We start from the raw sequence: 22,114 nt of genomic DNA, 5'->3' as shown, positions 1-22,114 counted from the left end.
TCAGATGTAATAGTTTTCAATAAAGCACAAAAAATTGGTTCAAAGTCACTGGCAGATTTATTTTTAGGAAAAGCCGTTTCTCTTAACTTTTTGCTCTGAAACTGGCAATTTGTGTAAAACTTGTTCTATTCAAGGGCTGATTACGGGAGAACGAAATAAGCCAAAAACAAACACAAAAATTCTGGTGAAAGTAGAGGCCTCAATCAGATTTCAGATAGTCATAGTACAAAATATCCTGTGGCTCTTTAAATATCTCTCAAAATGCTCCAAAACGGCTGGCACTCAGGGGGGTCGAAGCTCTGAAAATGGCTGGCACTGAATGGGTTAAACAGTCAAATAAATCTGCAAAACACTTTTTTCTGCTGAATACAGGTGTATTTTGGGTATGAAGTAGTGTTGTTGATTGGTCATAGTCCAATTCTCAACATTTTAGTCAAAGTATTTCAATTTGGTACATTTGTAAAAATGTAAGAGTGACTGCCCTCAATGGTACAAATCCTGGCTATTACAATTTTGCTTTTGGCTATAAACAAGATTCTGTGACGTTTCGGGACAATCTTGCATCACAAACAAGCACTGTTAGCCACAGGAGCCAAAGGTGCTTTAACAAAAAACTAACACCTGTGGCATCTGCAATAAGTGGTGAGTAGGTTGAATTGAGAGGATTATGGAAAGAGTGGGAAAATGAGTATTGAGTAGCTTGTTAGCATAGGTTTGCTTGTTCTTTGAAGATTTTGTCATATAGACTGGGGGCGTTGATGGTATATGATGGCGGGGTGTCAGAATGGCCGTGCGGTCAAAGGCGCTGTGTTCAGGTCGCAGTCTCCTCAGGAGGCGTGGGTTCAAATCCCACTTCTGACAGCAATACAAGGCATTTATGCAATCCTGATTTTATTTCGTATAAATTGTAGATAAAACGCTCATACAAGTTTTGCATGTGGCAAGGACGATAAGCAAATATTCTGTTTTGCTGTTCCAAAAAAAAGGGAAGAATATTGCAAAGGCTTGTCCCAGTTGCACTAACTGCATAACTCCGATAAAAGAATCTGACTTTATGTTGTATAATTTGAAAGAAGAGAAAACAATACATTTCACTAAAGCCAGCTAGCCAAACCACAGTGGGCAAGCCGAGGCAGCTGAGACAACGAGCCAGCAAGCAGGTTCCTCCAATCCATCCAGCCAGCAAGCCAGGTAATTAGCTAGCTAACTAGCCCACACAGCAGAACCTTCGATAGCTCAGATGGGAGAGCGGAGGACTGTAGAGTGGGTTGCTGTGATCCGTAGATCACTGGTTCAATTCCGGTTCGAAGGAATAATGTTTTCACAAGTATATCCTATCAGCCATAAGATTTCAACTATCTTGCCTTCAGGTGCCCATCCTGCAGGCCAGCAACCTCTAGGTAAACCATCCTCAAGGAAAATGTGCTGTATCCTCAACAAACTCAGTGCCGTTGACAAGAGAACGCGTCATTTGCGCTTTATCACGGAGATTACTAGAATTCACTCTAGCAGAGGTCCCTAATCAACATCCATCCATTTTCAGGCCCACTTATTCCTGTTTGTCAGTGTCGCAGGGGTCACCGGTGCCAATATCCAGCTCTCATTAGAAGCTGGGCGGGGGTTCACCCTGGACAGGGCGCTAGTCCCTTCATCAATATCTACGCTGTAATGTGATGCAGTTACCAACTGGTGCCCTGAAGGTGGCAGCAGTGCACCTTTAGATGGGAGATCAGCCACTGATGCTACCATTAGCTAAGGAGGGAGAAGTAGGGAGGAGGGAGATTATGGTGCTATGAAGTGCTATTGTGAAGTTTCCAGCAGCTCACAGCACCACATGCTAACACAGAATATGTGTGGACTTGAGTGGATTATTGATAATGTTGTGATTGTGAGATAAAACCATCAACTTACCAGACTAAACGGGTCATCCCAGCATGTCGGGAGGAAGAGGAAGTTACGTCTGTGCAATTGACAGGGAGGGATACAAAATACAGTAAGTAAAACAATAAACTGTGAGCCAGATAGCAAAATAATAATAATTTTGCCATTAAAAGCCTTTTCTCAGTGTTGTTGTTATTTATTTGGTTTTTTTTTTTTGATTTTTTTGAAGGAAACCAATGTTCAGATGTAATAGTTTTCAATAAAGCACAAGAAATTGGTTCAAAGTCACTGGCAGATTTATTTTTAGGAAAAGCCATTTCTCTTAACTTTTTGCTCTGAAACTGGCAATTTGTGTAAAACTTGTTCTATTCAAGGGCTGATTACGGGAGAACGAAACAAGCCAAAAACAAACAAAAAAATTCTGGTGAAAGTAGAGGCCTCAATCAGATTTCAGATAGTCATAGTACAAAATATCCTGTGGCTCTTTCAATATCTCTCAAAATGCTCCAAAACGGCTGGCACTCAGGGGGGTCGAAGCTCTGAAAATGGCTGGCACTGAATGGGTAAACAGTCAAATAAATCTGCAAAACACTTTTTTCTGCTGAATACAGGTGTATTTTGGGTATGAAGTAGTGTTGTTGATTGGTCATAGTCCAATTCTCAACATTTTAGTCAAAGTATTTCAATTTGGTACATTTGTAAAAATGTAAGAGTGACTGCCCTCAAAGGTACAAATCCTGGCTATTACAATTTTGCTTTTGGCTATAAACAAGATTCTGTGACGTTTCGGGACAATCTTGCATCACAAACAAGCACTGTTAGCCACAGGAGCCAAATGTGCTTTAACAAAAAACTAACACCTGTGGCCTCTGCAATATGTGGTGAGTAGGTTGAATTGAGAGGATTATGGAAAGAGTGGGAAAATGAGTATTGAGTAGCTTGTTAGCATAGGTCAGCTTGTTCTTTGAAGATTTTGTCATATAGACTGGGGGCGTTGATGGTGTATGATGGCGGGGTGTCAGAATGGCCGAGCGGTCAAAGGCGCTGCGTTCAGGTCGCAGTCTCCTCAGGAGGCGTGGGTTCAAATCCCACTTCTGACAGCAATACAAGGCATTTATGCAATCCTGATTTTATTTCGTATAAATTGTAGATAAAACCCTCATGCAAGTTTTGCATGTGGCAAGGACGATAAGCAAATATTCTGTTTTGCTGTTCCAAAAAAAAGGGAAGAATATTGCTTAGGCTTGTCCCAGTTGCACTAACTGCATAACTCCGATAAAAGAATCTGACTTTATGTTGTATAATTTGAAAGAAGAGAAAACAAAAAATTTCACTAAAGCCAGCTAGCCAAGCCACAGTGGGCAAGCCGAGGCAGCTGAGACAACGAGCCAGCAAGCAGGTTCCTCCAATCCATCCAGCCAGCAAGCCCGGTAATTAGCTAGCTAACTAGCCCACACAGCAGAACCTTCGATAGCTCAGATGGGAGAGCGGAGGACTGTAGAGTGGGTTGCTGTGATCCTTTGGTCACTGGTTCAATTCCGGTTCGAAGGAATAATATTTTCACAAGTATATGTTATCAGCCATAAGATTTCAACTATCTTGCCTTCGGGTGCCCATCCTGCAGGCCAGAAACCTCTTGGTAGACCATCCTCAAGGAAGATGTGCTGTATCCTCAACACACTCAGTGCCATTGACAAGAGAACGCGTCATTTGCGTTTTATCACGGAGATTACTAGAATTCACCCTAGCAGAGGTCCCTAATCAATATCCATCCATCCATCCATTTTCAGGCCCACTTATTCCTGTTTGTCAGTGTCGCAGGGGTCACCGGTGCCAATATCCAGCTCTCATTAGAAGCTGGGCGGGGGTACACCCTGGACAGGGCGCTAGTCCCTTCATCAATATCTACGCTGTAATGTGATGCAGTTACAACTGGTGCCCTGAAGGTGGCAGCAGTGCACCTTTAGATGGGAGATCAGCCACTGATGCTACCATTAGCTAAGGAGGGAGAAGCAGGGAGGAGGGAGATTTTGGCGCTATGAAGTGATATTGTGAAGTTTCCAGCAGCTCACAGCACCACATGCTAACACAGAATATGTGTGGACTTGAGTGGATTATTGATAATGTTGTGATTGTGAGATAAAACCATCAACTTACCAGACTAAACGGGTCATCCCAGCATGTCGGGAGGAAGAGGAAGTTACGTCTGTGCAATTGACAGGGAGGGATACAAAATACAGTAAGTAAAACAATAAACTGTGAGCCAGATAGCAAAATAATAATAATTTTGCCATTAAAAGCCTTTTCTCAGTGTTGTTGTTATTTATTTGGTTTTTTTTTTTGATTTTTTTGAAGGAAACCAATGTTCAGATGTAATAGTTTTCAATAAAGCACAAAAAATTGGTTCAAAGTCACTGGCAGATTTATTTTTAGGAAAAGCCGTTTCTCTTAACTTTTTGCTCTGAAACTGGCAATTTGTGTAAAAACTTGTTCTATTCAAGGGCTGATTACGGGAGAACGAAATAAGCCAAAAACAAACACAAAAATTCTGGTGAAAGTAGAGGCCTCAATCAGATTTCAGATAGTCATAGTACAAAATATCCTGTGGCTCTTTAAATATCTCTCAAAATGCTCCAAAACGGCTGGCACTCAGGGGGGTCGAAGCTCTGAAAATGGCTGGCACTGAATGGGTTAAACAGTCAAATAAATCTGCAAAACACTTTTTTCTGCTGAATACAGGTGTATTTTGGGTATGAAGTAGTGTTGTTGATTGGTCATAGTCCAATTCTCAACATTTTAGTCAAAGTATTTCAATTTGGTACATTTGTAAAAATGTAAGAGTGACTGCCCTCAATGGTACAAATCCTGGCTATTACAATTTTGCTTTTGGCTATAAACAAGATTCTGTGACGTTTCGGGACAATCTTGCATCACAAACAAGCACTGTTAGCCACAGGAGCCAAAGGTGCTTTAACAAAAAACTAACACCTGTGGCCTCTGCAATAAGTGGTGAGTAGGTTGAATTGAGAGGATTATGGAAAGAGTGGGAAAATGAGTATTGAGTAGCTTGTTAGCATAGGTTTGCTTGTTCTTTGAAGATTTTGTCATATAGACTGGGGGCGTTGATGGTATATGATGGCGGGGTGTCAGAATGGCCGAGCGGTCAAAGGCGCTGTGTTCAGGTCGCAGTCTCCTCAGGAGGCGTGGGTTCAAATCCCACTTCTGACAGCAATACAAGGCATTTATGCGATCCTGATTTTATTTCGTATAAATTGTAGATAGAACGCTCATACAAGTTTTGCATGTGGCAAGGACGATAAGCAAATATTCTGTTTTGCTGTTCCAAAAAAAAGGGAAGAATATTGCAAAGGCTTGTCCCAGTTGCACTAACTGCATAACTCCGATAAAAGAATCTGACTTTATGTTGTATAATTTGAAAGAAGAGAAAACAATACATTTCACTAAAGCCAGCTAGCCAAACCACAGTGGGCAAGCCGAGGCAGCTGAGACAACGAGCCAGCAAGCAGGTTCCTCCAATCCATCCAGCCAGCAAGCCAGGTAATTAGCTAGCTAACTAGCCCACACAGCAGAACCTTCGATAGCTCAGATGGGAGAGCGGAGGACTGTAGAGTGGGTTGCTGTGATCCGTAGATCACTGGTTCAATTCCGGTTCGAAGGAATAATATTTTCACAAGTATATGTTATCAGCCATAAGATTTCAACTATCTTGCCTTCAGGTGCCCATCCTGCAGGCCAGCAACCTCTAGGTAAACCATCCTCAAGGAAAATGTGCTGTATCCTCAACACACTCAGTGCCGTTGACAAGAGAACGCGTCATTTGCGCTTTATCACGGAGATTACTAGAATTCACCCTAGCAGAGGTCCCTAATCAACATCCATCCATTTTCAGGCCCACTTATTCCTGTTTGTCAGTGTCGCAGGGGTCACCGGTGCCAATATCCAGCTCTCATTAGAAGCTGGGCGGGGGTTCACCCTGGACAGGGCGCTAGTCCCTTCATCAATATCTACGCTGTAATGTGATGCAGTTACCAACTGGTGCCCTGAAGGTGGCAGCAGTGCACCTTTAGATGGGAGATCAGCCACTGATGCTACCATTAGCTAAGGAGGGAGAAGCAGGGAGGAGGGAGATTATGGTGCTATGAAGTGATATTGTGAAGTTTCCAGCAGCTCACAGCACCACATGCTAACACAGAATATGTGTGGACTTGAGTGGATTATTGATAATGTTGTGATTGTGAGATAAAACCATCAACTTACCAGACTAAACGGGTCATCCCAGCATGTCGGGAGGAAGAGGAAGTTACGTCTGTGCAATTGACAGGGAAGGATACAAAATACAGTAAGTAAAACAATAAACTGTGAGCCAGATAGCAAAATAATAATAATTTTGCCATTAAAAGCCTTTTCTCAGTGTTGTTGTTATTTATTTGGTTTTTTTTTGATTTTTTTGAAGGAAACCAATGTTCAGATGTAATAGTTTTCAATAAAGCACAAAAAATTGGTTCAAAGTCACTGGCAGATTTATTTTTAGGAAAAGCCGTTTCTCTTAACTTTTTGCTCTGAAACTGGCAATTTGTGTAAAACTTGTTCTATTCAAGGGCTGATTACGGGAGAACGAAACAAGCCAAAAACAAACAAAAAAATTCTGGTGAAAGTAGAGGCCTCAATCAGATTTCAGATAGTCATAGTACAAAATATCCTGTGGCTCTTTAAATATCTCTCAAAATGCTCCAAAACGGCTGGCACTCAGGGGGGTCGAAGCTCTGAAAATGGCTGGCACTGAATGGGTTAAACAGTCAAATAAATCTGCAAAACACTTTTTTCTGCTGAATACAGGTGTAATTTGGGTATGAAGTAGTGTTGTTGATTGGTCATAGTCCAATTCTCAACATTTTAGTCAAAGTATTTCAATTTGGTACATTTGTAAAAATGTAAGAGTGACTGCCCTCAATGGAACAAATCCTGGCTATTACAATTTTGCTTTTGGCTATAAACAAGACTCTGTGACGTTTCGGGACAATCTTGCATCACAAACAAGCACTGTTAGCCACAGGAGCCAAAGGTGCTTTAACAAAAAACTAACACCTGTGGCCTCTGCAATAAGTGGTGTTAGAGCCATATCATTATTATGTCAGTATTTTTTATGTTTAAATATTAATATGTTTGGAATAGGTAATTTTGAAATAGTTTTAAAGGTAATATTGTTTAAATATTGATTTATGTTGACGTTTTTAAATGATCAGAGTTTCTGTCCTCCATTGGTTTTGACTTGCTGCTGTAAACCTGGATTTCTACCGTAAAGTGTGGGTTAGTGTCGAAAAGTGAAGGAAAACACAGGCTGGTGAAGTCCATGCGGTCAAAGGACAGCAGTTTAGTGAAGCAGGACGAGGAGCAACAGTGTTTCTGACCGTAAAAACTGTTCAAACCGTCAACCTAAACAGTCAAAGTGGTCAGCATTGTCAGCGCCAGTGCCACCGTCAGTGACGTCATCGTCGTCATCACCGTCAATGACGTCATCGTCATCGGAAACGTCATTGTCGCGGTCGGACGTCAGTGTGGTCTTTCCGTAAGGATTTATTATTTTTGGGACTTTGAGACTGAGCTTTAAATATAAGGACACTTTGATTTTGGAACTTTTATTTTAGTTTTTCTATTTTTTGTGGATTAAAGAGTCAGATTGATTCATCCTACGCTTGCCTCTTTTTTCTTCATTTTTTATTGGATTATGTTTGGAACAGACGAGTCAGAAAACTTCATGTCCTGCAAGGAAGTGGTAAAATTTCGTTTTTGTGTGTTGCCACTACATTAAGTCCGAAACACTGCTCCGGATGGAAAAATTGCTAAGAAAACTGGACATTGTTTCTTTGGAGTACATCAATGCACGCTGCCGCTGCACCTGGATAATTGGACGTGCACATTCCTGTGTTTGAGGATAATCAACATTTATTCCGGACTTTTCGAACAAGAAGTTGGTCAAGGAGCGTAAGCATCACTTATATTATTCAAAGGAAAAAGGACAATAATATGTGTGCTCTGCTTGCTGGGAAACTGTAATCAGCTGCTGTGTGGAAACTTCAGTCACGTGAGTCAAGTTTCTAAAGTTATTTATCTGCATTAAAGTAAGAAGAAATTCAGTCAGCATGGAGTCAAGTGATGTTGGAGCTTCAGCAAAGAGAGTGTCAAAACCAACCTTTAAAGTACTTGAGGAGAGGCTTAACCAGTTAATAGGAAAAAGGAAAACTAAGTTAAGTCATCTCAATGGAGTAATGAAGGAAATTGATGCCCTCATGGAAGATAACTGCAACGCTGAGATGGTCAATGCTAAATTAGCCACTGACTTTTCAAATTTGTTCATGGATTTCTGTGCGGTGAATGATGCTTTAAAAGATCATATGACTAAGGAAGAGTTTTATCAAGATCAAACACAGTGGTTTGAGCCAAAATCCGCCAAATTAAACGCCTTTTACAAGAAGGTAGAAGGGTGGCTGAATAGAGTGAAACAACAGGAAGAGGAAGCTAGAATGTTTGATGCTGAAGTTGAGCCTGCAGATAGTGCTTCTATGATATCAGCCAGACATAGTAACCGAGGATGCAGCAGCCAATGTGCTTCAGGTGTGTCTAATTCTACATCCTCTGCTAGGCTTGAGTTAGAAGCTGAGCGAGCAGCTCTCGCTGCACGTATAGAAGCATTAAAGCAAAAACAAGAAATTGAGAGAGAAGAAGCTGTACTTAAAGCTAAAAAGGAGGAATGGGAGCTGCAAACAGCTATTGCTGCTGCTAATGCAAAACTTGAGGTGTTTATCGGCAAAGAGTCATCTCTAAACACTTCTTTCGAACACAAGATTAGAATGGCTGATCAAATGAAAGCTGCACAAAAGAATAAGGTGCACAGTTTCAATGCTGTGAAATCGGAGCCTGAAAATCCTTCCCAAAGATACATGCTTAATGTGCCTCAGAGCTCCTTAATTGAAAATAACTCAAGAAGAGGTGGCAGATCTGCTTCAGCCAGCAATAATACGGACACAGGGCGTGGCAGTGATGCTAATATTGGACATTTGCTGAATGTTATGCAGCGACAAAATGACATAACAGAGCTTTTAGTCAAGCAACAAAGAGCATTCACTCTCCCAATACTGGAAGTCCCAGTCTTCAGAGGTGATCCTCTGGAGTTTGATTTCTTCATGAAAGCATTTGAGCACGGGATTGAGGAACGTACTGACAATAATAGGGACAGGTTACGTTTCCTCGAACAGTTCACTAATGGCAGACCTAAAGTTCTCGTGCGCAGCTGTTCACACATGCATCCCGACAGAGGCTACGTGGAGGCCAAGAAGCTGTTAAATAAACATTTTGGGAATGAGTACACTATTGCTTCAGCCTACATTGAAAAGGCACTGAAATGGCGTGTAATTGTGTCAGAAGACGCAGAAGCACTTACGGAGTTTTCGGTGTTTCTTACTGGCTGCTTTAATACAGTGGACAGTATGGAGTTTATTGAAGAAATGGACAGTCCTACAAATATGCGAACAGTGATATCCAAGCTTCCTTTCAGGTTAAGAAGTAAATGGAGAGGAGTTGCTTATGACATTCAGGAAAATACCGGCGCGAGAGCTAGGTTTAAAGATCTAGTTAAATTTGTGGACAAGCAGGCCAAAATAGCTTCGCACCCACTGTTCGGCAACATACAGGACTCTGTCGCATCAAAGGATGTGAACAAGCAGGCAATTAGAAAAGAAAGTGCACCAAGATACAAAGAAAAGAAAAACATCTTTGCTATTGATGTCACACCTGCAGTAAAGCAAACAGCGGCAGCTAAAAAGGACATGTATACTGCAGACAAAATAAACAAACGACAGTGTATCTTTTGTAGCAAAGGAGGACATAATTTAGAGTTTTGCAAGCTTATTAGGCAAAAGGCTCACAAGGAAAAGCTTGATTTTCTTAAATCACAGGGTTTATGTTTTGGTTGTTTGTCACAAGGACATATGAGCAAGGGCTGTCAGCAAAGGCACATCTGTCGTACATGCTCACTGAAACATCCAACCATTCTGCACTACGATAAAGAAGTTGTTCTTGCTGGTGAAAGCGCTGCTGTCAGATCACCATCGTCCAACTTACCAACGGCAACCGACAGTGAAACATGTGGCTGCACTGGGGCCGGTGAAACGGCTTGTGCTCTTTCAATTGTTCCAGTGAGAGTCAGGTGTGGGAAGAGCAATAGAACTGTTGAAACATACGCTTTCCTTGACTCAGGCAGCACAGGAACCTTCTGCTCAGAGGAGCTGATGAAAGAACTGAGAGTGACAGGAAAAAAGACTAACATTTTGCTCCGCACAATGGGAAATGAAGCTTCCATTACAACGTGTGTTATCACAGGGCTTGAAGTGAGCAGTTTGGACAATGACAATTTTTTGAAGCTCCCTCAAGTATACTCGCAGGCAGAGATCCCAGTCAAAAAGGACAACATTCCACGACAAACCGATGTGGAAAGCTGGCCATATTTAAAGGAGGTTCAGCTCAAGCAGATCGAGGCAGAAATCGGTTTGTTAATAGGCACAAATGTTCCAAAGGCACTCGAGCCATGGAAAGTTGTCAACAGTGAAGGCAAGGGTCCTTATGCTGTAAAGACTGCCTTAGGTTGGACAATCAATGGCCCTCTGCTGAGAGTAGGTAGCTCCAATGAGGAAGACGCTGAGTGGCCACAGTTGACAGTGAACAGAATCTCCGTGGCAAAGCTGGAGGAGCTTACACAGCAGCAGATACAATTTGACTTTCCTGAGCACAACATGACTGAAAAGTTGGAAATGTCTTCAGACGATAAGCGGTTTATGGAGTCTGTATCGCTGTCAGCAAAGCTCGTCGACGGTCACTATTGTATTGGACTTCCTTTAAAAAACAAAGACATTATTTTCCCAAACAACCGTACTGTTGCAGTGCAAAGAACAGAAAGTCTTAAACGTAAAATGCTAAAGAACCTGGAATTTCGTAATGACTACACAAAGTTCATGAACGACACACTCGAAAAAGGCTATGCTGAAGAGATCCCCTTGCCAGAAATTCAAAAGGATTGTGGCAGGATTTGGTACGTACCACATCATGGAGTCTACCATCCAACAAAGCACAAACTGAGGGTGGTATTTGACTGTGCCGCTACTTATCAAGGCATCTCCCTAAATACAGAGTTGTTACAAGGGCCAGACCTCACCAGCTCGCTCATCGGTGTGCTGACAAGATTCAGACAAGAGCCAATAGCCTTCATGTCTGATATTGAAGGTATGTTCCACCAAGTCAAAGTTCCAGCGAAAGACACCAACTTGCTGAGATTTTTATGGTGGCCTCAGGGAGACCTCCACAAAGAGCTGAAAGAATATCGAATGGTTGTTCATCTGTTTGGGGCAACCTCGTCACCAAGCTGTGCAACCTATGCTTTACAAAAATGTGCACAAGAGAAACAAGCAGAGTTCTGCTCAAGAGCAGTAAATACCATACTCAAAAACTTTTATGTAGATGATTGCCTGAAGTCTGTAAGTTCAGAAAAGGAGGCAGTTATGCTCATTCAGAAACTCATAGCTTTGTGTGCAAAAGGGGGTTTCAAACTCACAAAATGGATTTCCAACAGCAGAGAAGTTCTTGCTTCTGTTCATGAGGATGACAGAGCCAAAGAAGTCAAGGAACTTGACTTAGAGAAGGATAGATTACCTGTTGAGAGAGCGTTAGGGGTTCAGTGGTGCGTGGAATCTGACACGTTGAAGTTCAGAGTCATCATTCAGAGTAAGCCTTTAACAAGAAGAGGCGTTCTCTCGATGGTGAGCTCAATATACGATCCCCTTGGAATCTTAGCTCCTCTCATACTACCAGTGAAACAAATTTTACAAGAGTTGTGTAGAACAAAGCATGCATGGGATGACAGAATGCCAGAGGCCCTCACCAAACAATGGCAAAAATGGCTGGCAAGCTTACATCAGCTTGCAAACTTTGAAGTAAAGAGGTGTCTGAAGCCTACCAGCCATGGTGAAACCACTTATGCTCAACTCCACCATTTCTGTGACGCAAGTGAAACAGGGTATGGGACAGTTACGTATCTGCTCTCCAAGAATGATCAGGGCCAAGTGTCTAGTGCTTTCATCATCGGAAAAGCTAGAGTCACACCATTGAAACCAGTCACCATTCCGCGACTTGAGCTTACTGCAGCAACCGTATCAGTAAAGATGGACACAGTAATGACTACGGAGTTGGATTTGGATTTGAAAGACTCTGTCTTTTGGACAGACAGTACGTCAGTTATTCAGTACCTCAAGAATGAGACTGCGAGATACCGTACATTTGTCGCCAATCGGGTTGCCACAATCAGAGAAAGCTCAAATATTTCTCAGTGGAGATATGTAAATACTTCTGTCAACCCAGCTGACTTTGCTTCAAGAGGGCTTACAGTTGAGGCTTTTCTTAAAGAAAAGACGTGGATAATGGGTCCAGACTTCCTCACCAAATCAGAGTCGGAGTGGCCAGAAACGCCAGACAACATACTTTGCCAGCCACTTTGCAATGACCCAGAGGTTAAAGAAGCTTCAGTCTATGCAATTCATGCTGAGGAGAGCATGAGCCCCGTCTCCCAGCTCATTCATCATTATTCGAGTTGGAATCATTTAAAAAGAGGTGTGGCATGGATTATTAAGTTAAAAGGCATACTGAAACTCCTTTCCCGAAAGAGACAAGATTTGGTAACATCTCTTAAAGAAAGAATGGACAAAGAAAGCCAAACAACAGAGCTTAAGAAACTAATGGCTGACTTCAAAGCGTCTATGCTTACTCACCCTCCCTCAGTAAATGATATTGCAGAGGCAGAGTTGGAGATTGTTCGTTTCAGCCAAAAGGAAAGGTTTTCAAATGAAATAGCCATGCTTCAGAAAGGAAAAGTCATTCCAAAAGGTAACCCTCTCTGTCAACTCTCACCAGCCCTACAGGAAGGCATCCTTAGAGTGGGTGGCAGACTGGATAAGTCAGCTATGCAGGAAGAATCCAAACACCCTGCTATCCTGTCTAAAGATATGCATATTACCTCTCTCATCCTAAGATCTACCCATGAGGACCTCGGTCACAGTGGAAGGAACCATGTTTTGTCAAAGGTACGACAGAAGTACTGGATATTAAGGTCTCATGCAGCTGTTCGAACAATTCTATCAAAGTGTGTAACCTGCAAAAGGCAGCATGGAAAACCCGAAAGACAAATGATGGCAGACCTTCCAAGTGAAAGACTAACACCTGATGATCCACCGTTCACAAACATTGGTGTGGATTATTTTGGTCCTTTTGAGATCAAAAGAGGAAGGACTATTGTTAAAAGGTACGGGGTCGTTTTCACTTGCCTGACTGTAAGAGCTGTGCATATTGAGTTGGCGAACTCCTTGGACACAGATTCATGTATTCATGCCCTGCGTAGGTTCGTAGCCAGAAGAGGGCAGGTAAAGTTGATTCGTTCCGATAATGGAACTAACTTTGTAGGCACAGAACGTGAGCTGCGAGAGGCAGTGCAGGCAATGGACAATGCTAAGATTCAAAGTACTTTGGTGACAAAAGGCATCACTTGGTTATTCAACCCTCCTGCAGCATCTCATTTTGGTGGCATATGGGAACGTCAGATAAGAACGATCCGAAAGGTTCTCAACTCTGTTGTGAAGCAGCAGACAATCGATGAAGAAGGGCTGCACACTCTGTTGTGCGAGGTTGAGGCGATCATCAATAGCCGCCCCATCACGAGAGTTTCTGATGATCCAAACGATCTTGAGGCTTTAAGTCCTAACCATCTACTTCTGATGAAGGTCAAAACTCCGCTTCCACCAGGCTTGTTCAACAAGGCTGACTTATACTCCAGACGTAGATGGCGCCAAGTCCAATACTTAGCAGATTTGTTTTGGAGACGTTGGACTAGGGAATACCTACCGGATCTGCAGCAGAGACACAAATGGACTCATCCAGCAAGAAACATCATGGAAGGTGACGTTGTTCTCGTTGTCGACGACACAGCTCCACGGAACTTCTGGGTGATGGCTCGTGTGATCCAGGTATTTGAAGACAGCAGGGGACGAGTTCGTCAAGCCAAGGTTAAGACAAGCTCAAGCGTTTTCCTGCGGCCAGTGACTAAGCTTTGCATGTTGCTTGAAAGCGATATGTAGGTTCCCATGATTGACATTTTGCTCAAAGAGAAAGCGGTAAAGGCTATTCTCCAACAGTGAGTCATGTTCTGGAACCTCTGACTCCAGTCGCATTTTTTGTTTTTATCAGGATCCCACTGGTGTTATTGTTTAAAGGTTAAACTCAGTTAAAAATGTACTTAAGTCTGCGTAAAAATACCAGCTGGGATGTGACTTATGCAAATTTCATTGTTCGGTTATTTGTTGCATACAGTTAATAGATATATGGCTCTTTTGTATATTATGTAAAATAATTGTTTTGTGGCTCACAAACACAATTAGGGGCCGGAATGTTAGAGCCATATCATTATTATGTCAGTATTTTTTATGTTTAAATATTAATATGTTTGGAATAGGTAATTTTGAAATAGTTTTAAAGGTAATATTGTTTAAATATTGATTTATGTTGACGTTTTTAAATGATCAGAGTTTCTGTGCTCCATTGGTTTTGACTTGCTGCTGTAAACCTGGATTTCTACCGTAAAGTGTGGGTTAGTGTCGAAAAGTGAAGGAAAACACAGGCTGGTGAAGTCCATGCGGTCAAAGGACAGCAGTTTAGTGAAGCAGGACGAGGAGCAACAGTGTTTCTGACCGTAAAAACTGTTCAAACCGTCAACCTAATCAGTCAAGGTGGTCAGCATTGTCAGCGCCAGTGCCACCGTCAGTGACGTCATCGTCGTCATCACCGTCAATGACGTCATCGTCATCGGAAACGTCATTGTCGCGGTCGGACGTCAGTGTGGTCTTTCCGTAAGGATTTATTATTTTTGGGACTTTGAGACTGAGCTTTAAATATAAGGACACTTTGATTTTGGAACTTTTATTTTAGTTTTTCTATTTTTTGTGGATTAAAGAGTCAGATTGATTCATCCTACGCTTGCCTCTTTTTTCTTCATTTTTTATTGGATTATGTTTGGAACAGACGAGTCAGAAAACTTCATGTCCTGCAAGGAAGTGGTAAAATTTCGTTTTTGTGTGTTGCCACTACAAGTGGTGAGTAGGTTGAATTGAGAGGATTATGGAAAGAGTGGGAAAATGAGTATTGAGTAGCTTGTTAGCATAGGTTTGCTTGTTCTTTGAAGATTTTGTCATATAGACTGGGGGCGTTGATGGTATATGATGGCGGGGTGTCAGAATGGCCGAGCGGTCAAAGGCGCTGCGTTCAGGTCGCAGTCTCCTCAGGAGGCGTGGGTTCAAATCCCACTTCTGACAGCAATACAAGGCATTTATGCAATCCTGATTTTATTTTGTATAAATTGTAGATAAAACGCTCATACAAGTTTTGCATGTGGCAAGGACGATAAGCAAATATTCTGTTTTGCTGTTCCAAAAAAAAGGGAAGAATATTGCAAAGGCTTGTCCCAGTTGCACTAACTGCATAACTCCGATAAAAGAATCTGACTTTATGTTGTATAATTTGAAAGAAGAGAAAACAATACATTTCACTAAAGCCAGCTAGCCAAGCCACAGTGGGCAAGCCGAGGCAGCTGAGACAACGAGCCAGCAAGCAGGTTCCTCCAATCCATCCAGCCAGCAAGCCAGGTAAATAGCTAGCTAACTAGCCCACACAGCAGAACCTTCGATAGCTCAGATGGGAGAGCGGAGGACTGTAGAGTGGGTTGCTGTGATCCTTAGGTCACTGGTTCAATTCCGGTTCGAAGGAATAATATTTACACAAGTATATCTTATCAGCCATAAGATTTCAACTATCTTGCCTTCAGGTGCCCATCCTGCAGGCCAGCAACCTCTTGGTAGACCATCCTCAAGGAAAATGTGCTGTATCCTCAACACACTCAGTGCCGTTGACAAGAGAACGCGTCAATTGCGTCTTATCACGGAGATTACTAGAATTCACCCTAGCAGAGGTCCCTAATCAACATCCATCCATTTTCAGGCCCACTTATTCCTGTTTGTCAGTGTCGCAGGGGTCACCGGTGCCAATAACCAGCTCTCATTAGAAGCTGGGCGGGGGTACACCCTGGACAGGGCGCTAGTCCCTTCATCAATATCTACGCTGTAATGTGATGCAGTTACAACTGGTGCCCTGAAGGTGGCAGCAGTGCACCTTTAGATGGGAGATCAGCCACTGATGCTACCATTAGCTAAGGAGGGAGAAGCAGGGAGGAGGGAGATTTTGGCGCTATGAAGTGATATTGTGAAGTTTCCAGCAGCTCACAGCACCACATGCTAACACAGAATATGTGTGGACTTGAGTGGATTATTGATAATGTTGTGATTGTGAGATAAAACTATCAACTTACCAGACTAAACGGGTCATCCCAGCATGTCGGGAGGAAGAGGAAGTTACGTCTGTGCAATTGACAGGGAGGGATACAAAATACAGTAAGTAAAACAATAAACTGTGAGCCAGATAGCAAAATAATAATAATTTTGCCATTAAAAGCCTTTTCTCAGTGTTGTTGTTATTTATTTGGTTTTTTTTTTTTTTTGATTTTTTTGAAAGAAAACAATGTTCAGATGTAATAGTTTTCAATAAAGCACAAAAAATTGGTTCAAAGTCACTGGCAGATTTATTTTTAGGAAAAGCCGTTTCTCTTAACTTTTTGCTCTGAAACTGGCAATTTGTGTAAAACTTGTTCTATTCAAGGGCTGATTACGGGAGAACGTAACAAGCCAAAAACAAACAAAAAAATTCTGGTGAAAGTAGAGGCCTCAATCAGATTTCAGATAGTCATAGTACAAAATATCCTGTGGCTCTTTAAATATCTCTCAAAATGCTCCAAAACGGCTGGCACTCAGGGGGGTCGAAGCTCTGAAAATGGCTGGCACTGAATGGGTAAACAGTCAATAAATCTGCAAAACACTTTTTTCTGCTGAATACAGGTGTATTTTGGGTATGAAGTAGTGTTGTTGATTGGTCATAGTCCAATTCTCAACATTTTAGTCAAAGTATTTCAATTTGGTACATTCTTAAAAATGTAAGAGTGACTGCCCTCAATGGTACAAATCCTGGCTATTACAGTTTTGCTTTTGGCTATAAACAAGATTCTGTGACGTTTCGGGACAATCTTGCATCACAAACAAGCACTGTTAGCCACAGGAGCCAAATGTGCTTTAACAAAAAACTAACACCTGTGGCCTCTGCAATATGTGGTGAGTAGGTTGAATTGAGAGGATTATGGAAAGAGTGGGAAAATGAGTATTGAGTAGCTTGTTAGCATAGGTTAGCTTGTTCTTTGAAGATTTTGTCATATAGACTGGGGGCGTTGATGGTATATGATGGTGGGATGTCAGAATGGCCGAGCGGTCAAAGGCGCTGCGTTCAGGTCTCAGTCTCCTCAGGAGGTGTGGGTTCAATTCCCACTTCTGACAGCAATACAAGGCATTTATGCAATCCTGATTTTATTTCGTATAAATTGTAGATAAAACGCTCATACAAGTTTTGCATGTGGCAAGGACGATAAGCAAATATTCTGTTTTGCTGTTCCAAAAAAAAGGGAAGAATATTGCTTAGGCTTGTCCCAGTTGCACTAACTGCATAACTCCGATAAAAGAATCTGACTTTATGTTGTATAATTTGAAAGAAGAGAAAACAATACATTTCACTAAAGCCAGCTAGCCAAGCCACAGTGGGCAAGCCGAGGCAGCTGAGACAACGAGCCAGCAAGCAGGTTCCTCCAATCCATCCAGCCAGCAAGCCAGGTAATTAGCTAGCTAACTAGCCCACATAGCAGAACCTTCGATAGCTCAGATGGGAGAGCGGAGGACTGTAGAGTGGGTTGCTGTGATCCGTAGGTCACTGGTTCAATTCCGGTTCGAAGGAATAATATTTTCACAAGTATATGTTATCAGCCATAAGATTTCAACTATCTTGCCTTCGGGTGCCCATCCTCCAGGCCAGCAACCTCTTGGTAGACCATCCTCAAGGAAAATGTGATGTATCCTCAACACACTCAGTGCCGTTGACAAGAGAACGCGTCTTATCACGGAGATTACTAGAATTCACCCTAGCAGAGGTCCATAATCAACATCCATCCATTTTCAGGCCCACTTATTCCTGTTTGTCAGTGTCGCAGGGGTCACCGGTGCCAATATCCAGCTCTCATTAGAAGCTGGGCGGGGGTTCACCCTGGACAGGGCGCTAGTCCCTTCATCAATATCTACGCTGTAATGTGATGCAGTTACCAACTAATGCCCTGAAGGTGGCAGCAGTGCACCTTTAGATGGGAGATCAGCCACTGATGCTACCATTAGCTAAGGAGGGAGAACCAGGGAGGAGGGAGATTATGGTGCTATGAAGTGCTATTGTGAAGTTTCCAGCAGCTCACAGCACCACATGCTAACACAGAATATGTGTGGACTTGAGTGGATTATTGATAATGTTGTGATTGTGAGATAAAACCATCAACTTACCAGACTAAACGGGTCATCCCAGCATGTCGGGAGGAAGAGGAAGTTACGTCTGTGCAATTGACAGGGAGGGATACAAAATACAGTAAGTAAAACAATAAACTGTGAGCCAGATAGCAAAATAATAATAATTTTGCCATTAAAAGCCTTTTCTCAGTGTTGTTGATATTTATTTGTTTTTTTTTTTTGATTTTTTTGAAGGAAACCAATGTTTAGATGTAATAGTTTTCAATAAAGCACAAAAAATTGGTTCAAAGTCACTGGCAGATTTATTTTTAGGAAAAGCCGTTTCTCTTAACTTTTTGCTCTGAAACTGGCAATTTGTGTAAAACTTGTTCTATTCAAGGGCTGATTACGGGAGAACGAAACAAGCCAAAAACAAACAAAAAAATTCTGATGAAAGTAGAGGCCTCAATCAGATTTCAGATAGTCATAGTACAAAATATCCTGTGGCTCTTTAAATATCTCTCAAAATGCTCCAAAACGGCTGGCACTCAGGGGGGTCGAAGCTCTGAAAATGGCTGGCACTGAATGGGTAAACAGTCAAATAAATCTGCAAAACACTTTTTTCTGCTGAATACAGGTGTATTTTGGGTATGAAGTAGTGTTGTTGATTGGTCATAGTCCAATTCTCAACATTTTAGTCAAAGTATTTCAATTTGGTACATTTGTAAAAATGTAAGAGTGACTGCCCTCAATGGTACAAATCCTGGCTATTACAATTTTGCTTTTGGCTATAAACAAGATTCTGTGATGTTTCGGGACAATCTTGCATCACAAACAAGCACTGTTAGCCACAGGAGCCAAAGGTGCTTTAACAAAAAACTAACACCTGTGGCCTCTGCAATAAGTGGTGAGTAGGTTGAATTGAGAGGATTATGGAAAGAGTGGGAAAATGAGTATTGAGTAGCTTGTTAGCATAGGTTAGCTTGTTCTTTGAAGATTTTGTCATATAGACTGGGGGCGTTGATGGTGTATGATGGCGGGGTGTCAGAATGGCCGAGCGGTCAAAGGCGGTCAAAGTCGCAGTCTCCTCAGGAGGCGTGGGTTCAAATCCCACTTCTGACAGCAATACAAGGCATTTATGCAATCCTAATTTTATTTCGTATAAATTGTAGATAAAACGCTCATACAAGTTTTGCATGTGGCAAGGACGATAAGCAGATATTCTGTTTTGCTGTTCCAAAAAAAAGGGAAGAATATTGCTTAGGCTTGTCCCAGTTGCACTAACTGCATAACTCCGATAAAAGAATCTGACTTTTTGTGGTATAATTTGAAAGAAGAGAAAACAATACATTTCACTAAAGCCAGCTAGCCAAGCCACAGTGGGCAAGCCGAGGCAGCTGAGACAACGAGCCAGCAAGCAGGTTCCTCCAATCCATCCAGCCAGCAAGCCAGGTAATTAGCTAGCTAACTAGCCCACACAGCAGAACCTTCGATAGATCAGATGGGAGAGCGGAGGACTGTAGAGTGGGTTGCTGTGATCCTTAGGTCACTGGTTCAATTCCGGTTCGAAGGAATAATATTTTCACAAGTATATGTTATCAGCCATAAGATTTCAACTATCTTGCCTTCAGGTGCCCATCCTGCAGGCCAGCAACCTCTTGGGAGACCATCCTCAAGGAAAATGTGCTGTATCCTCAACACACTCAGTGCCATTGACAAGAGAACGCGTCATTTCCATTTTATCACGGAGATTACTAGAATTCGCCCTAGCAGAGGTCCCTAATCAATATCCATCCATCCATCCATCCATTTTCAGGCCCACTTATTCCTGTTTGTCAGTGTCGCAGGGGTCACCGGTGCCAATATCCAGCTCTCATTAGAAGCTGGGCGGGGGTTCACCCTGGACAGGGCGCTAGTCCCTTCATCAATATCTACGCTGTAATGTGATGCAGTTACCAACTGGTGCCCTGAAGGTGGCAGCAGTGCACCTTTAGATGGGAGATCAGCCACTGATGCTACCATTAGCTAAGGAAGCAGAAGCAGGGAGGAGGGAGATTATAGTGCTATGAAGTGATATTGTGAAGTTTCCAGCAGCTCACAGCACCACATGCTAACACAGAATATGTGTGGACTTGAGTGGATTATTGATAATGTTGTGATTGTGAGATAAAACCATCAACTTACCAGACTAAACGGGTCATCCCAGCATGTCGGGAGGAAGAGGAAGTTACGTCTGTGCAATTGACAGGGAGGGATACAAAATACAGTAAGTAAAACAATAAACTGTGAGCCAGATAGCAAAATAATAATAATTTTGCCATTAAAAGCCTTTTCTCAGTGTTGTTGTTATTTATTTGTTTTTGTTTTTTGTTTTTTTTGAAGGAAACCAATGTTCAGATGTAATAGTTTTCAATAAAGCACAAAAAATTGGTTCAAAGTCACTGGCAGATTTTTTTTTAGGAAAAGCCGTTTCTCTTAACTTTTTGCTCTGAAACTGGCAATTTGTGTAAAACTTGTTCTATTCAAGGGCTGATTACGGGAGAACGAAACAAGCCAAAAACAAACAAAAAAATTCTGATGAAAGTAGAGGTCTCAATCAGATTTCAGATAGTCATAGTACAAAATATCCTGTGGCTCTTTAAATATCTCTCAAAATGCTCCAAAACGGCTGGCACTCAGGGGGGTCGAAGCTCTGAAAATGGCTGGCACTGAATGGGTAAACAGTCAAATAAATCTGCAAAACACTTTTTTCTGCTGAATACAGGTGTATTTTGGGTATGAAGTAGTGTTGTTGATTGGTCATAGTCCAATTCTCAACATTTTAGTCAAAGTATTTCAATTTGGTACATTTGTAAAAATGTAAGAGTGACTGCCCTCAATGGTACAAATCCTGGCTATTACAATTTTGCTTTTGGCTATAAACAAGATTCTGTGAAGGGAAGAATATTGCAAAGGCTTGTCCCAGTTGCACTAACTGCATAACTCCAATAAAAGAATCTGACTTTATGTTGTATATGTAACGGGTGTGCTTAGTCTTTATAAGTTTTTCATTTAAGTTCGATGCACATCCGTTAACCCTTGTCTATTCTGCGTTGTGTTCTGTGTTGTGGTGAAATCAAGAAGAGCCACAATCAGCTGCTGGTTGGTCTTTTAATACAGGCAGAGTGATGTAGTCTGTACAAATGAACAGAAAAACACATAAGGCTCTGTAACATGCAGTCTCTTCCCCAAAGTGACAGCAAACAGGCCTCAAGCTCCTCCTCTCAGCTCAGTGTTGCACAGACTGATATTATATATAACTAATACAATCTTCGGTATCACAAAACAGAAACATATTTAAATAAAAATGTGAAAATGAATTAAAAAATGATAAAATCGCTAAACATATAATGTAAATCTCTTTCACATGCTTGATGCCACCAGTGTGAACAAAATGAACAGCATACCAGACATTATAATGAACCTAATAAACACATACCTGTACAAATGAACAGAAAAACATATAAGGCTCTGTAACATGCAGTCTCTTCCACACAGTGACAGCAAACAGGCCTCAAGCTCCTGTTAGCAGATGCACAAGAGAATCTGTAAGCTAACACGTGGAAATGTGCACCATAAAACTTACCAAAAAAAGTCAATTTACAAAGTTTAAATTCAACTGACACATTAACTACATGTTCATAACCTAAAGACCAACATTTGTACAT

General features: G+C 41.8%; 11 non-coding genes across 11 annotated transcripts; all 11 read left to right on the top strand.

Moving 5' to 3' along the window:
• The first annotated feature begins 778 nt into the window (after positions 1 to 778).
• Positions 779 to 861, top strand: trnal-cag (transfer RNA leucine (anticodon CAG)). The gene has a single exon. It is a non-coding gene; the product is annotated as a tRNA-Leu (tRNA).
• Positions 862 to 1,225: 364 nt separating this feature from the next.
• trnay-gua (transfer RNA tyrosine (anticodon GUA)) lies at positions 1,226 to 1,312 on the top strand. The gene is given in 2 exon segments: positions 1,226 to 1,262; positions 1,277 to 1,312. It is a non-coding gene; the product is annotated as a tRNA-Tyr (tRNA).
• Positions 1,313 to 2,898: 1,586 nt separating this feature from the next.
• trnal-cag (transfer RNA leucine (anticodon CAG)) lies at positions 2,899 to 2,981 on the top strand. The gene has a single exon. It is a non-coding gene; the product is annotated as a tRNA-Leu (tRNA).
• Positions 2,982 to 3,345: 364 nt separating this feature from the next.
• trnay-gua (transfer RNA tyrosine (anticodon GUA)) lies at positions 3,346 to 3,432 on the top strand. The gene is given in 2 exon segments: positions 3,346 to 3,382; positions 3,397 to 3,432. It is a non-coding gene; the product is annotated as a tRNA-Tyr (tRNA).
• A 1,594-nt stretch (positions 3,433 to 5,026) lies between these two features.
• On the top strand, positions 5,027 to 5,109 carry trnal-cag (transfer RNA leucine (anticodon CAG)). The gene has a single exon. It is a non-coding gene; the product is annotated as a tRNA-Leu (tRNA).
• A 364-nt stretch (positions 5,110 to 5,473) lies between these two features.
• Positions 5,474 to 5,560, top strand: trnay-gua (transfer RNA tyrosine (anticodon GUA)). Its single transcript is given in 2 exon segments — positions 5,474 to 5,510; positions 5,525 to 5,560. It is a non-coding gene; the product is annotated as a tRNA-Tyr (tRNA).
• A 9,659-nt stretch (positions 5,561 to 15,219) lies between these two features.
• Positions 15,220 to 15,302, top strand: trnal-cag (transfer RNA leucine (anticodon CAG)). Its single transcript has one exon. It is a non-coding gene; the product is annotated as a tRNA-Leu (tRNA).
• Positions 15,303 to 15,666: 364 nt separating this feature from the next.
• Positions 15,667 to 15,753, top strand: trnay-gua (transfer RNA tyrosine (anticodon GUA)). The gene is given in 2 exon segments: positions 15,667 to 15,703; positions 15,718 to 15,753. It is a non-coding gene; the product is annotated as a tRNA-Tyr (tRNA).
• A 1,587-nt stretch (positions 15,754 to 17,340) lies between these two features.
• trnal-cag (transfer RNA leucine (anticodon CAG)) lies at positions 17,341 to 17,423 on the top strand. The gene has a single exon. It is a non-coding gene; the product is annotated as a tRNA-Leu (tRNA).
• A 364-nt stretch (positions 17,424 to 17,787) lies between these two features.
• Positions 17,788 to 17,874, top strand: trnay-gua (transfer RNA tyrosine (anticodon GUA)). Its single transcript is given in 2 exon segments — positions 17,788 to 17,824; positions 17,839 to 17,874. It is a non-coding gene; the product is annotated as a tRNA-Tyr (tRNA).
• Positions 17,875 to 19,893: 2,019 nt separating this feature from the next.
• On the top strand, positions 19,894 to 19,980 carry trnay-gua (transfer RNA tyrosine (anticodon GUA)). Its single transcript is given in 2 exon segments — positions 19,894 to 19,930; positions 19,945 to 19,980. It is a non-coding gene; the product is annotated as a tRNA-Tyr (tRNA).
• Positions 19,981 to 22,114: the final 2,134 nt, after the last annotated feature.

The sequence above is a fragment of the Gouania willdenowi genome, chromosome 18 (genome assembly GCF_900634775.1).
Source record: "Gouania willdenowi chromosome 18, fGouWil2.1, whole genome shotgun sequence".
Classification (NCBI taxonomy): domain Eukaryota; kingdom Metazoa; phylum Chordata; class Actinopteri; order Blenniiformes; family Gobiesocidae; genus Gouania; species Gouania willdenowi.
Note: the sequence above shows the minus strand (reverse complement) of the source record. Positions and strands in the feature narration are given on the sequence as shown.